The 14,096-nt window shown below is 43.2% G+C and overlaps 1 long non-coding RNA gene across 1 annotated transcript in view; it reads right to left on the bottom strand.

Annotated features, from left to right (window-relative positions):
* Positions 1 to 2,826: 2,826 nt before the first annotated feature.
* The window catches only part of LOC129515711 (uncharacterized), a 30,116-nt gene continuing 18,846 nt past the window's right edge, over positions 2,827 to 14,096 (bottom strand). Inside the window, exons 2-3 of the long non-coding RNA XR_008665635.1 lie at positions 13,111 to 13,168; positions 2,827 to 2,873 (exon numbers count right to left, since the gene is read on the bottom strand). This is a non-coding gene — a long non-coding RNA (uncharacterized LOC129515711). The remainder of the gene's footprint in view (positions 2,874 to 13,110; positions 13,169 to 14,096) is intronic.

Genomic DNA, 14,096 nt, shown 5'->3' with positions numbered 1-14,096 from the left:
AAAGGATTGTCGTTGCAGAGCTGACATGGGTCTCCAGCAGGTTCTGAAAAGCTGAAGTGAGCACAGGATCCCGAAGCTTCAGCCAGAGGACAACTCCCCTCCCCCGGCACCCCGTAGAGCGAGTCTCGCCCTGCGGTGCTGGGCTCACCCATCTGCCTGCACCCTCCTGGGCACAGCACGTCGACTGCACCCCAGTACCAGGGACCGTGCTTGTGGGCAGGCTCTGGCGATGCTTCTCGAGTGAATGGAGGATGCGTGGTGGCATTAGCGCACAAGTGCCCAGGACCAGAGATTATCTGCCAGGGAGGAGAGGCCCCATCTTTCAACAGTTTGCCCCAAAACGTGTGGGAGGGAGAACAGTCTCCATGTTCTACGTAGAAAGGAAGTGTCCGGGAGGCGGCAGTTGCGGTGTGGAGAGGAGTGAGCCCAGGACTGCCCACCTGAGGACAGACCCACAGCCACCCGGGTCTGCCCCACCGGCAGGCTGGCGCTCCAGTGAGCCCTCCATCATGTGCCTGGCCTGCAGTGGGTCTGGGTTGGCAGGTGCCACGGAGGGGCTGCCAAGCAGGAGCTTGTGCTCGAACTCAAAGGCGTAGGAGCCTCGGGAGCCACCTGTCAGCTGTCCGGTGGTCTGGGGGGCCCGGGACAGGAGACCCCAGGCCGGTGGGTCCCCAGCGAAGAGGAGCTCTGCTGCAGAAGCAGCCACAGGGCTGCGGGAGAGGGGCCAGGCGGGGCCCCACACAGCTCTGGGGTCCTCCTTCACCCAGGGTGCTCCGGACCCCTGCCATTCCAACCCCCAGGCGGTTGGGCATCTGGCGAACATGTTGCGTGTAGGGTTTGGGGGCAGCCCGCTGTTGCATGTAGGGAGACGGCCTCTGGTGGGGAAGGTGCCAGGACTCGGCCCTGCCTCCTGCCTCCTGCCTCCCCGCACCCCCGACCTCAGCCTCCCACAGCAGCTGCTGTAAAGTCCCGGGGATACCTGCTGGCTCAGGGCTGCCCTGCGCCCCGGGCGCCCTGCTTCTCTGGCTGGGTGTGTCAGCCCTCTGGGTCACTCGTATGTGGAATTCAAGAAACGAAACTGATGGGCATGGGGAAGAGAAGGAAAAATACAATGAGATAAAAACAGAGCGGGAGGCAAACCGTAAGAGACTCTTAATCGTAGGAAACAAAGTGAGAGTCACCGGAGGGGAGGTGGGTGGTGTTTGGGGTACCTGGGGGATGGGCATTAAGGAGGGCATGTGAAGTGATGAGCACTCGGTGTTATATGCAACTGATCAATCACTCCATTCTACCCCTGAATCTCATACTACACTATATGTTAACTAACTTGGATTTGAATACAATCTAAAAAAAAGAATGAAAAAAATCACACATTCTTGTGTACAGTGAACAAAGAACTCTGCATCCAATTAAAAAAGCAGTAATGGGGCACTCGCTATGTGCATCATCAGTTACCAAGAACTTGCTCACCACCATCTTTCAGGTATTAACAAATCATAATTTCTAAGCTTTTTATTAAATCAGGGACTTCTGCTTCCTGAGAAGATACATACATACATACATGGTGCAAGCCAAAGCCTCCATCCCAACAACCAGAAAAGGCTGGTTACGCACAGATGTGCTCCTGGCGATAGTCAGGAAACTGTCAGATGACCAGAGCTAGGTAAAGGATCCGTGCAGAGGACAGAGAGCCCTTCACTGGGGAGGCTGATGATGGGGCACCATTTTGTTCCCAGGCCACTTGCTGATTGCAGCTCAGGACATCAGCTCCACTGGGATTAGAGGACACCACCACCATACAGTGACACACTGGAAACTCAAGGAGGCCCAGATGCAAGGCTGACGTTCCCACAGGACGTGTGCTTTGGCAAGGTGGGAGGTGAAGGGGACGGGACCGAGCGAAGCTTACCGTGGCCTCGCAGTACCTACGGGATGAGCCTCTGCTAGCGAGAACGGGTCTCCCACAAACACAGACCCACCCACGTGGGAGCTGCCAGATGACTAAGCTGCATGGGGCCAAAGAAGACTAAGTATGACGCTCCAAATCCCTGAAAGGACTAGCGTAGTGCTTGTGAGGCCTTCCAGTGCTGAGGACAAAGAGCCTGCTTCTGACTAGTGGGTCTCAATCAAAACACAGAGTGTCCACAGGGGAAAAACAGGGACAAATTACAGGGGCACCGAAGGCCAGCTCAATGCACCAAAGAGAAGAAGGGACTATCGACCAACCAAATAAACCATCTGGCCCTCGATGTTCTTTCATTCACCGTGTTAGGCACACATCCAAGGAATTACCAGAAACGTACACGGGAAGGAAAATGCAACCAATAATTCAGAATAAAAATAAGCAAAGACTGTGAAGTAAGTAAGATCATCTTGGTAAGAAAAACAGGTAACAAGATGGACAGAAGTGGATGCAACAGATGGAGAACTGAATGAGAAGAGTGTAATGCATATGAAGAAATCACATGGATATTCTAGACCTATAAAATAAACTATCTTTCATCAAGCATTCATCGATGGCTTAACAGAAATCTCGGATGGCATAGGAAAGGAAAGATTGGTGGGTTCTGAGACAGAGCACACAGACAATACCAAAACCGGAGAGCAAGCAGAAGAAGCAATGAAAAGAACAGAAGACACACGGTCCACAGCAAAAGGCCCATCATACTTGTACTTGAGGTCCCAGGAAAAGAGGGACAGAGACAGAAGCAACATCCAGAGAGAGAACAGCCAAGGATCCCAAACTGCAGAAAGACACCAACTCCCACATTCAAGAGGCAGAATGAAAACACATGTGTGCTTACATGTCCATCTGCCAGGACCTTCCGACCCAGACCATGACCTCCACACACTCCTAGGGCACGTGAAGAATTCTGAAAGACAGCAGTTAGGTACAGATGGTTTACAGCTGTCGATTCCTGATCCCTGGCTCAGCTAGTCCTTCCTGTCCCTGAAAGCTGACGAAAGCTCCTGAGGTAGCACCCGATGCCATTTCGCCTTCACCACATCCTACCCCATCACCGCTTTTCTGTCACTTACCAGAATGAAGGCCTCCTCCTTGCTCCTCCTGTACTGTGCTCCAGAGTGAGTGGTAAAAGGCACTGGAACACCACAGAATCCCCTGTTAACCGCAAAGCCTTTCTAAAGTCAAGACGTCACTGAGCCTGGGACAGAACATCCAGTCTTTCCTTCTTTGCGTTCATTTCCATAAAAAGAGGAGCATGACAGCAGACACACGCCACCTGGCCTAAATTCATCTGTCCTAAATTCAGGGACAGTGACGATGGGATGGTGAGAGTGGTGGCGGTTCCTGCTGAGAGATCCTGCCTCCTCAATCCCGAAGGATCATCAGGGAAGGGCATCAAGCTGACTGGGAGCCACGCACAAAGAGAACAGGAAAGAAAGGCTGGAGACAGTGGAAACTCAACTCACTGAGGCAGAAAGCTCACGGCAAAGACCTATACTGTCTCTAAGCATGGAATTACCTCAGGTTTTGCTTTAAAAAAGAAAAGAAGAGAAGAAGAAAAGAATCCTGGGAAATAATTCACACACCCTATCTACAAAGTCACGATGCTGAGTCAGGAGCCAGAGCCCACCCACTCACACATGCCTCGGTCTGTCTCAGTTATGTATTTTCTGTGACATTTCAAGGAGGAAGAGGTGAAAGATGCTACATGAATTTCCAGTAGACCAATCTTAAGTCAGTAAAATAATCCTTTCTCAGAACTGATACACACACACACACACACACACATATATTTAATATTATATAACATAAGATATATCTTTTCTTAAACGTTTATTCAAACTTAGAGGAACAGTATCATTAAGTTTTTACACAAAGAATATCGGGTACTATAAATTTTTACTAAGCACATATATCTACCCCCTCATCAGGAAGGTAAGCACCTTCCTGCTTATTCATTCCTAGCATGCCCTTGTTAACATTACATGAACTTCTAAAACAGTGTAATTCATCGACTGTAATGACATACTATAAACATATATAATATACAAACAACATACCTAATAATCATTCAAACTTCATTTCGAAGCCCCACAGCATATCATTTATGTTCACTATTAATTTCCACCAGACTTTACATCACCCTGGTCACAGTATTCATTCATGGGTACATGATCTGAAATTTTATAAACTCTCTCTCCATCTTGCTAAGAGAGGCATCCCAATGGCATTCATTATATTTCATGTTTAAAAATTACCAATCATACTATTAATTTTGCCGTTTATATCAATTGTGCACCAGTACTATTTATGATAGCAATTCTTTCTGACCGATTTTCACACTTAGAATACTGTAGCCAAAGACACTAAAACTTTAGAAACCTTACTTCCATGTGTATATGTACGGGTCTCTATATGTACACACATACACACAGGAAAATGACAGGATACTTATTAAAACATCTTCCCATTATAAAAACCATAAAATAAAATCTATGGAGGAAATGAAAGAGACAGGAGTTCAAGAAGAAAAGCAAATATAATTGTTCTGACAGTGAAAAGGGAGAGCTCAGTCAGGTAAAGTTCAAAGGGATGATAGTGAGCATCAAATTATCATGGTAGTAACGTTCTATTGGATACATATTCAATAGTGAGATATAAAATACTTTTACAAGGTCAACTTTTCCCATACACTAGAAACCCCATCCTGTACTATTGATACTTGAGATGAAAATGTTTGAGGTCCAATTTAAAAATGGGGAGGGGGTGATAGTTTTGACAAATTATGGAGGGAGATCTTGAGCACTCTGCTGAAGCACAACCAGTGTGATTGCTTGCACAAAGAACACAAGTCTCGCACCACCACCGTCACGGCCCTGCAAGACACAGTGGCTTGGCTGCTCAACCTTTCATAAAGCCCTCGTTCCCTCATGCAAGGGTCACGGCCACAGTGGCCCTGCTCAGTGAAGCCAACGCCCCAATGTCTTCCCACTTCAGAATCGGCACCTCTCTATTCCCTCCACCTGGAATGCTCTTTGACATAATCCCTCTCATCATTCAAGATTCGACTCTAAATGCCTCAGAAAGAATGCTCGGACTGTTAGTTTGGTTATGTGTGTATTACGGTACTCTGCATCTAATATTTTGTGTCATGTCTTACAACTGCATGGGAGTCTACGACTATCTCAAAGAAAAGTCTTTACAAAACGCTCTGGGGCTGCCTTCTGCAAAAGATCTATCTGCAACCGCTAACCTCTGCCATGACTCCCCCCCACCCCTTGTCACTTCCTTGCCTGTCACCCAACATCATTCCTCCATAGTACCCACTGCTTTCTGAAATTACTGATTGGCTCACTCCTCTATTTCCTGAGACCCCACAAGGAAGTCAGCTCCAGAAATACAGAGTCCTTGTCTTGCTCATCACTCTCCCCCAGAACTTAAAATGAAGCTGGGCCTCAGGAAGCTTTCACTAGATGAAAATGCACGAGGCAGAAGTGATACCCAGTGACAGGACAGGAAGACCTGACGTCACTCTGCTGTGACATGTTACGTACTTAACCTCATGTAGTTCACTCCTTATGAGAATTCTGGAAGAAAGAGTAATTAATTCTCCATATTTGTAGTTGAGTGAATGGAGCTTAAGAGGTTAAATAACTTGGCCGACGCTGCATCAGGTCGGCCATTAGGAAGTACTGATGAAGTACTTCATCAGGAAGTAATGGTGTTGTTCAAAGTCAGGTACTAGAGATTAATAAGCCTACACAGAGCTTTCCTCGCCACAAGCCCCTCACGGGGCTTTCCATTTATTGCCTCAAGTGATCCTCACGACAGTCTACATCTGATCACATCAGGGGTTCAGACCACGAAACCAGGCTCGGAGAGTCAAGGAGGTTTGTTCAAGCAAGTACAGCTGCTGTGGAACACAGGGAACTCGGGGGCTGCGACCCCAGCTCCAGCTCCCCCGGGATCCCACGCGTGCACAGACGAGAGACAGAGATTTAAAGGAATGCACACAAGGTCACGCAGCTGGATGGACAAAAGGGTGAATTAAGAGTAGGCCAACGACCTATTAGTCAAATGAGCTATCCAGCCTGGCGGATCGTGCCGCTGTCAAACACTTGAAAGTTTACATTTATTACAGACTTTCAGAGATAAGATCAAGATTTTATAATGAACATTAGCCATGCTACTGAAAACATAAGTAGACCAGGTAAGAGACAGCCGACACAGAATACATGTGCTTATGGCCACCGTACACCATGCATACTCACTGCTCCGGATATGACAAAAATCTAACTGCATGCATGTTGGGCTTTGGTCTCTCTACAAGGTATAATCTTACCTAGGAATATTTAGTATTATTTCATAACATTTTCCAATCTATGGACAAACAGATCATTACAAATCAAGATGAAAACTGTTCATGATTCCGAAAGCTCTACATCTCTAGGGGAAGAAAAAGTGCGTCAAAAACAGTAAAATCTTATATACTGTATGTATCCATGTGCTCTCTGATAAATACAAAAGATTTTCTCACCAAAAGAGCACGGCACTTCAATATACTTGCACAAGGCTCACATATGCCTTAAAATAATGAACAATCAGAAACTGAAGAACAATAGTAAGTTCCAACAAAAATAACAGACACAGCGTGTATCTGACTTTACTTTGTCTCTACCAATACTGGGGGGAACACTCTTTAATGGGGTGGCCGTTTCCCAGTTAACACTGTTCAAACCCAAACAGCAAAACTTTGGTTGAACACCCAAAGTCAGGTCTCTACCCTAGAGGATCATAAAATGTTAATGATAGGAAGTTTTCTCTTTTCCTTCCCTCATCGCAGAAATAAAAAGTTGTGAGGAAAACAAAAGATACTTATGGTATCCAAAACTCGGATAATGCCAGATTTAGCAGTATGCTTATGTTGCAGTCTGCAACTACAACAATTTGCACTGAAAATGTTAAGTAGGTATTTCTCTCTATCACTACAACTATAAACAGGACAGGATAAATCAGACCACTGTGACAGTTCAAGTGGAGAATTTAGGAGCAGAAAGAAGAAAGATTTTCAGCAATATATGACAAGTTCAATTATTTTAGACTTAAATCTGGTAAAAAAAATGTAATTAAATTTAAAACATGCAATCAAATAGCATATATATATATATATATATATATATATATATTTCTATATAGCACAAGATGATGAAAGATAATTTTCCTTATGGAGATTCCGACCTAAGCCCAAATGAAAAGAAAAAAGAAACCTGTCTTCATCATGGCGGGTGACTATGTCCTACGAAAAGATCCTTGCATCATACAAAAATGCAACTCCTATAACATAACAGAACTTTAACATGGGGGAAAACGAGGTCATTTTTTAAAGTAAACTGCTGTTGCAAGGTAACTTTTAATTTGCGCACATAATGTAAATTGCTACGGTCAGCGCACCTTGGGTCACGGAAACAACGGCAGCTGGACCCAGAGGTGCCCCGGCAGCCCGGGTGTTCAGGCAAAGTGCCGTGAACAGTGAGGATCGATGATCTCCTCAAAGTGTCACGGCCAGATCCTCGGCAGGGTGGCTGGAGGGCGATATTCAGAGAGCAAGCACATGCTTAGTGTTACACTTTAAACTGATGCTGACATTTTCGATTGCGAAAAGAAAGTTTTTCCTAAGTAATATAGGAAACCACCCAGCTAACCTTCTGGAGGATATCAGATAATCATGGTAGGTTGTTGTGTAAGAGCTAACTTCTCAGAAACGTGAGCACATATGAAATACAAACAAGCAGCCGTTGCGGAGATTTACTATAGTGATCAACATTTTAATTACTCTCTGTTTTCTTAGATGTACAGGACTATTGCGATGAATATTCGCTCCATGTACAAACAAAGCAGTATTTTTAGCCTGGTATTTGCATTTGGTGGCAAAAAACTCCCACAAGGGTACGAATAACCACGAGTCATGTGCTGATTAATCCGAGACTTCTCGAGTCACGCGTTAATTAAAGGAACTAATATGATCTTTGCTGGTAACGCTACACATTTGTCACACGGCATGCAGAGACCGACTTAATGGATGGTCAGATTTCAAACAAATCTCCAACCCTGCAAATACGGAGAGGATTTTTTCGAATCACTGCTGATGGTGACTCAATAAAAACCGAGGGCCTAAATATGAAAACAAGCTCCTACCAGAAAATCGCTAGACCAGTCTACACATGTGTGATGCTTGACGAATAACTCGAGTGTGCAAAGAAGTGTTCTCCACATAAGAGAAAGGAGGACCACAATGGAAAGTGTGCGACGCAGGCTGAGCCGCATCCTCAGCCGCCCCGGCCGCCTGGCCCCGGGTCCCTGGCCCCCGGCCCCCCGGCCCCCGAGCCCTGAAAGGGGATCGCACACACTGCGGCCCCGCTGCTCCGTATCTGCCAATGCCCTGCGCTCTGGACATGCAGCCTTACCTCAGCAGCCACGGACGATCTATCAAGTGGGTTAAATTGCTTCATGTTTTCAAGGCATCTTATAAAGCATTCTCGGGAAAATGTTTCGCTCCGTCATTCCTGACCTTTTAGAAATGGTGCCCCAGTAAGTGTTAATATTGATGAAAACCACACGATCTCGGTCATTTACCGCCGACTGACACACACGGGCCCAAGGTAACGCAACACAGCTTCCCTGGTTCTTAGAACGTATACATATGACCAAAGTCGAAATACTGACCTTTCTTTTTTCAGAAGAAGCTCCTACATTTTTCTGGTTAAGACTGATCCATTGCTTAAACTCCGCCCTTTAGTTTTATTTTTAAAATTTTTTAAATAATAAATTTACTTTATATTGGTGTTCAATTTGCCAACATACAGAATACCACCCAGTGCTCATCCCATCAAGTGGCCCCCTCAGTGCCCGTCACCCATAAACTCTGCCCTTTAAACATCTCTGATAAAATCGAAGATGTCAAAGAAACCACATAAGACATTTCAGAAAATCAATTTGAAAGGTGTTAATCTATATATGGGAAATATTTTTCTGCCCCAAAGTAAGCTGTATGCATCCTTCCTTCCTTAACAAAACAAAGTGAATTTTGTCGTGTTCGGTTCTATAAAAAGAGAAGCCCCACAGCCCTATTCTGAATGTGTCGGCAGGTCTTCTCGTGTAGGGAGTCGAAGGGTGCAAGTCTCCTCTCCCAGAAGTGGGCAGGCAGCAGCGCACTTACAAGCCACAGGCCAGAAGAAGAGGACTATTTCCACAACAGGCAAAACTGCCAGGAGGAACAAGCCACGACAACCGCGGTGCATATTAAAGCCTTACAGTGGCTCCACAAGACCAAGGGAGCACCGAGAGCTCCCACTCGTGCAGCTTAGCTCGAGATTCGGGGAAAGCATTTGACTATGGGGTTTGGAGGACGGAGCATGAACAGTACTTTCGTAAGACTTTTGCAGGTGGGAAAACTGGGCTGTGCTCACGTAGCTATCACCCACCAAGACCACGAAAGCCTCAAATTTTATTTTAAAAAAAATGGATTCTCACCTCCATTCCTTATTTTTCATGCCTGAATTATAGATGTCATGATACCATGAGATACTTTAGGATGCCTACGCATTGCAAAGTAAAAACTTCTACCAACAGCTGGCTGACCGCTAACCCTAGGTCAGAACATGGGCTACTGTATTTATCACTAATCCTGATATGACAATTTACTATAAACTTAATTATTAAAGCTCTCCTAAAACATCAAGAGTCTGACACCACGTGTTTACATCAAAACCAGCAGGCATAAAAAGATGAAATCGGAGTATATTAAGTATTACTCCCTTTTCCCCACTGGATAATCACTATTTGATATTTCAAACACTCAGAATATTTCTCAATGTTTCCTGTCAAAGTATTGTTAATGAAAGGAAAGAGGGAACGAGTTACAGAACTTTAGAACTGAGCTGATGCAAAGAAAATTAGACATTTCTTTGAAATCTCACATTTTTGTAACTGGCTACATAAAACATGGGTTCACTTTAATATAAAAATGACAATCTTCTCCATTCCTCACGTATACACAGGAAAGCAACTACCACGTTTGGTGGAAACATGAAGGGGAAGACGGGTCAGAGGGAATGAGAGAGGGATGCCTTTAGCACCAGCTCTCAAGCTTAAACAAGGAAAATAATAACTTAGGAAAGATTTACACATAGCATTGTTTTCACAGTAAACATTTAGAAATATCATAAATTAAAGTAGCGTGAAATCGCAGTATCATGATACGGATAAACAACAGATTGTGAGGTCATTAAATTATAATGTAAATCTGTTATCCATAAAATATATGCAATGATGTCTATGATATATGGAGGAGACAGAGCATGCTGCAAAACATCACGATCAACAGATTCTCATGTATACAAAATCCTATATGTACATTTCTAAATCTGCACGAGAACACGTGACCAGTGAGAGACATCAGCAAGCGCTAACAGGAGCTGTCTCTGAGTGACGAGATCTGCAATTCCATTTTCTTTTTGCACTTCTATATACTGATTGCATTTTTAACGATCATTTATCTGAAAAGTTCTTTCCAAAGTAAAATGTCCTATTTTTTGAAGAGATTCTGACATGAAATGAGAAAGAAAAAACAAAGGGCTTTATTTTTTTTTAATTTTTATTTATTTATGATAGTCACAGAGAGAGAGAGAGAGGCAGAGACATAGGCAGAGGGAGAAGCAGGCTCCATGCACCGGGAGCCCGATGTGGGATTCGATCCCGGGTCTCCAGGATCACGCCCTGGGCCAAAGGCAGGCGCCAAACCGCTGCGTCACCCAGGGATCCCAAAGGGCTTTATTTTTAAAGAAGAAAAACTTCTAGCAAGGTCCTGTGCTAGTCTACTACCCTGAAGGGACTGTGCACTTTGAAGACTTTGGGAAATGTTCACTGTGCCTACAGAGTAGTCCCATGCTCATTCTGTCATTTCTGCAGTGAGCAGCACCAACACTACATATAAGAGGTATCGAGGGCAGCCCCGGTGGCACAGCAGTTTAGCGCCGCCTGCAGCCCAGGGCGTGATCCTGGAGACCCTGGATCAAGTCCCACGTCGGGCTCTCTGCGTGGAGCCTGCTTCTCCCTCTGCCTGTGTCTCTGCTTCTCTCTCTCTCTCTCTCTCTCTCTCTCTCTCTGTGTGTGTGTGTGTGTCTCTATGAATAAATAAATAAAAATCTTAAAAAAAATAAAAGAGGTATCGAGAAGAAGTGAAAGATGCTCCACCCTCTGGTACAGAATGTGTTTTCATGTGAGGCTCAGGGACCAGTAGTGCGTTACTCTCGACTATACTGCTCTCAATGACATCAAGCAAAAACCCACTAAGAGACTTAGGTGTGCCTCTGCTGTTATGACATTTTGGTCAAAATGGCAAAGTGCATCTTAATTACAGTTTCGATAGGTATGTACTTATAGGTGTCATATATTCAACGACCTTTCCGGTTCAGGATATAACTGAGTACACTTAGGAAATGAAAAGTTAACAAATTAAAGCTCTGACAGATGATAGGACAGAAAATTCTATCCAGAGTTTCACCGATACCATGAAATTATCATTTTGATGGCCCACATTTGTGATGCTCTAATATATGCACAGTGTAAAGTAGTCAATCTGGATTTCTACAAAAGGACACTGAGCACAAAATGGAAACATAAAGACACTTCTATGAAATGAATCTCATAAACTATCGACTGAAGAACATTATATGTTTAAACTAAACAGTTTTTGACTACATGATCATTTATCATACTCAAGATAAAAATAGTTTAAAAAATGGTTGATAATTGATGATTAAGACAAAATTCGTATAACACTAGCATTATTCTTTCCAAGTATTCCAAGCAGAAATTCTTATAGGACACAACCAAAAGTATGGGCTACTTACTTGCTGTTCTTTTAATAAAAGAACAAAGAAAAATAAGACCTCACACAATGTTGAAATAGCTATCTACAGACATTGTAAATTTTTAGGAAGACACTCTGAAACATCAATAGGATTGCAAACACACACACATGCGCATATTCTGGTACGATGAACTTGAAAATTAACAAGCTATGTTGGAGTTACAAATAATGGTCCTAATTAGTCTTTTCCCGAAGTAGTAAACAGAAATACTACCTCAGAGTTTTCTGATCAGTGACAAAGTCATTAATAAATGAAATCAAAATGGCTAGCAATCAATAAAAAACAAAAAATTTCTGAGGGAACCATTTACTGCTACGCTAGGCTTCCATTCCGTATAGGCAACAGATTCATTTTAGTATGTGAAATGCTCGGGGTTGAAGAATGCTTTCGACAAGAAATGATAAAGATTTTTCCCTATCACAGTAACAAAAACATATATTCATGTTGGTTGTTTTTTTTTTTGAACTGCTCATCTTCCTAAAAAAATTAAGTAATGAGGAAGGCCATAAGATGGCTAGGAAAACATAAATTGTAAGAAGCAAGAGGTTCATTTCCCTTAAACAAAACTCCCAGAAAGCAGGCAAGAAAAAAAGATAAAAGACCTCAACAATTGGAAAAGTTGGGGAAGGAGGGGAAAATCTGAAAGCAAGCAAGATGAAAATAATGAAAATACCAGCTGACATAACACAGGGATAGAATGCAGTCTAATCCCCAGACTCCTGAGCAAGGACGTATGCAAAATTAGCACGGGAACACAAAACTACAACAGAAAGACGGGACGCGTAGCATCGGGACCAAGTTATTAAACAAAGCATATCGAATTCGGAACTTGCTCATCAAACTGGATTAATTCTCCCTTTTGACGAAACGCGTTTTGAGTTCAGGTTACGTCACAGGAATATTTTTATGGAATGACTTAAAAAATGTAGAGAAAGACTCTGATTCCTCTGACTCCCCTTAGTGAAAGAAAATCTTCGAATGCTGCTAAAGTTAATTAAAAGCCACGAGGGATCGATGAAATGAGGGATTCAATACAGACTGTGACATTCTGGGCCAAAACTGAAGTGTCGTCAAAAAGTAATGGTTTTGGTAGACCCTGGCTAACAAACGAGAAAGGACATCAAACACAAAGACTTTTTTTTTTTTGTCAAGAATGGTAACACTGGCGAGAGAGAACCTCAAAGTGACATACATACATACATACATACATACCGACAACTGAGTATGTATATTCAGCGTAAAGACTCACCACAAGCAGGTGTCCATGCCTCTGTGGACAAAACAAAACAAAACAAGCAAAACAACTTTGGTTAACAGATCAACACTACATATTAAAATCCAGACACTATACATTCTGGCACAGAGGCTGAAGCACACACTACATGAGAACACTGTTGCTGTCTCTATCTGGTGAAATACAAAGGAGTGTGAACCTTGTAAATGCAATTTTGGGTATCAAAATCCAACTGACTCTTTGCAATGTGCTCTGGCTTTGCAATTCTCAACATAGCAGGTTGATATAGAAGCGAATACTACCGTCACTTCGGTTAGCTGCATGTGAGTTGTTTAAATATCAAAAGGTGAAGTACGACAAATTAGAGATAGAACACAAATTTATGGAAAGGGTGCTTCAAAGAAAGAAACCTGGATAAAACTCAAAAGCAGGAATCCTCCCAAGTGATCCTTCGCTACAAAATTAATTCACATTAGTGGAAGGCTTTGCTACGCCCAGTGCCGGGAATGTTTTTGTCCTGTCGGAAACAGTTCACGCAAAATACCGAATTTCCGTATTGCACCCTTATGTCCCGTTGTTTTGCTCAGAAAGAGCATCAAACCTCTGTGCTAAATTTAAAATGAATTACAATTTTGCTGGAGGTTTAATTGCTAAGTAATTTGAACCGTTTAAACCACTTACAATTTTAGTCAACATAAAAATTTGTGGGCAATCATACGGGAAAACTCATAAAACCACAGCTAAATTCCTAGGGATCAAAGTGTTATAGACTGAAATAGCCTTTAACTAACAAATGATCATTAATTATGATTGGATGTCAACTGCATTCCTATATTCTAATTCATTTGCATATGTAAGAAAAAGTAGAAAACCATTAGGCCGAGTAAAGGACTAAAAATTGCTTTTAAAGCAGCAACACTATGTAAATCTAAACAGAAATTGCAAACGTCCTGTCATTTTTCTG

Source organism: Nyctereutes procyonoides, unplaced genomic scaffold (genome assembly GCF_905146905.1).
Source record: "Nyctereutes procyonoides isolate TBG_1078 unplaced genomic scaffold, NYPRO_anot_genome, whole genome shotgun sequence".
NCBI classification, from domain to species: Eukaryota; Metazoa; Chordata; class Mammalia; order Carnivora; family Canidae; genus Nyctereutes; species Nyctereutes procyonoides.
Note: the sequence above shows the minus strand (reverse complement) of the source record. Positions and strands in the feature narration are given on the sequence as shown.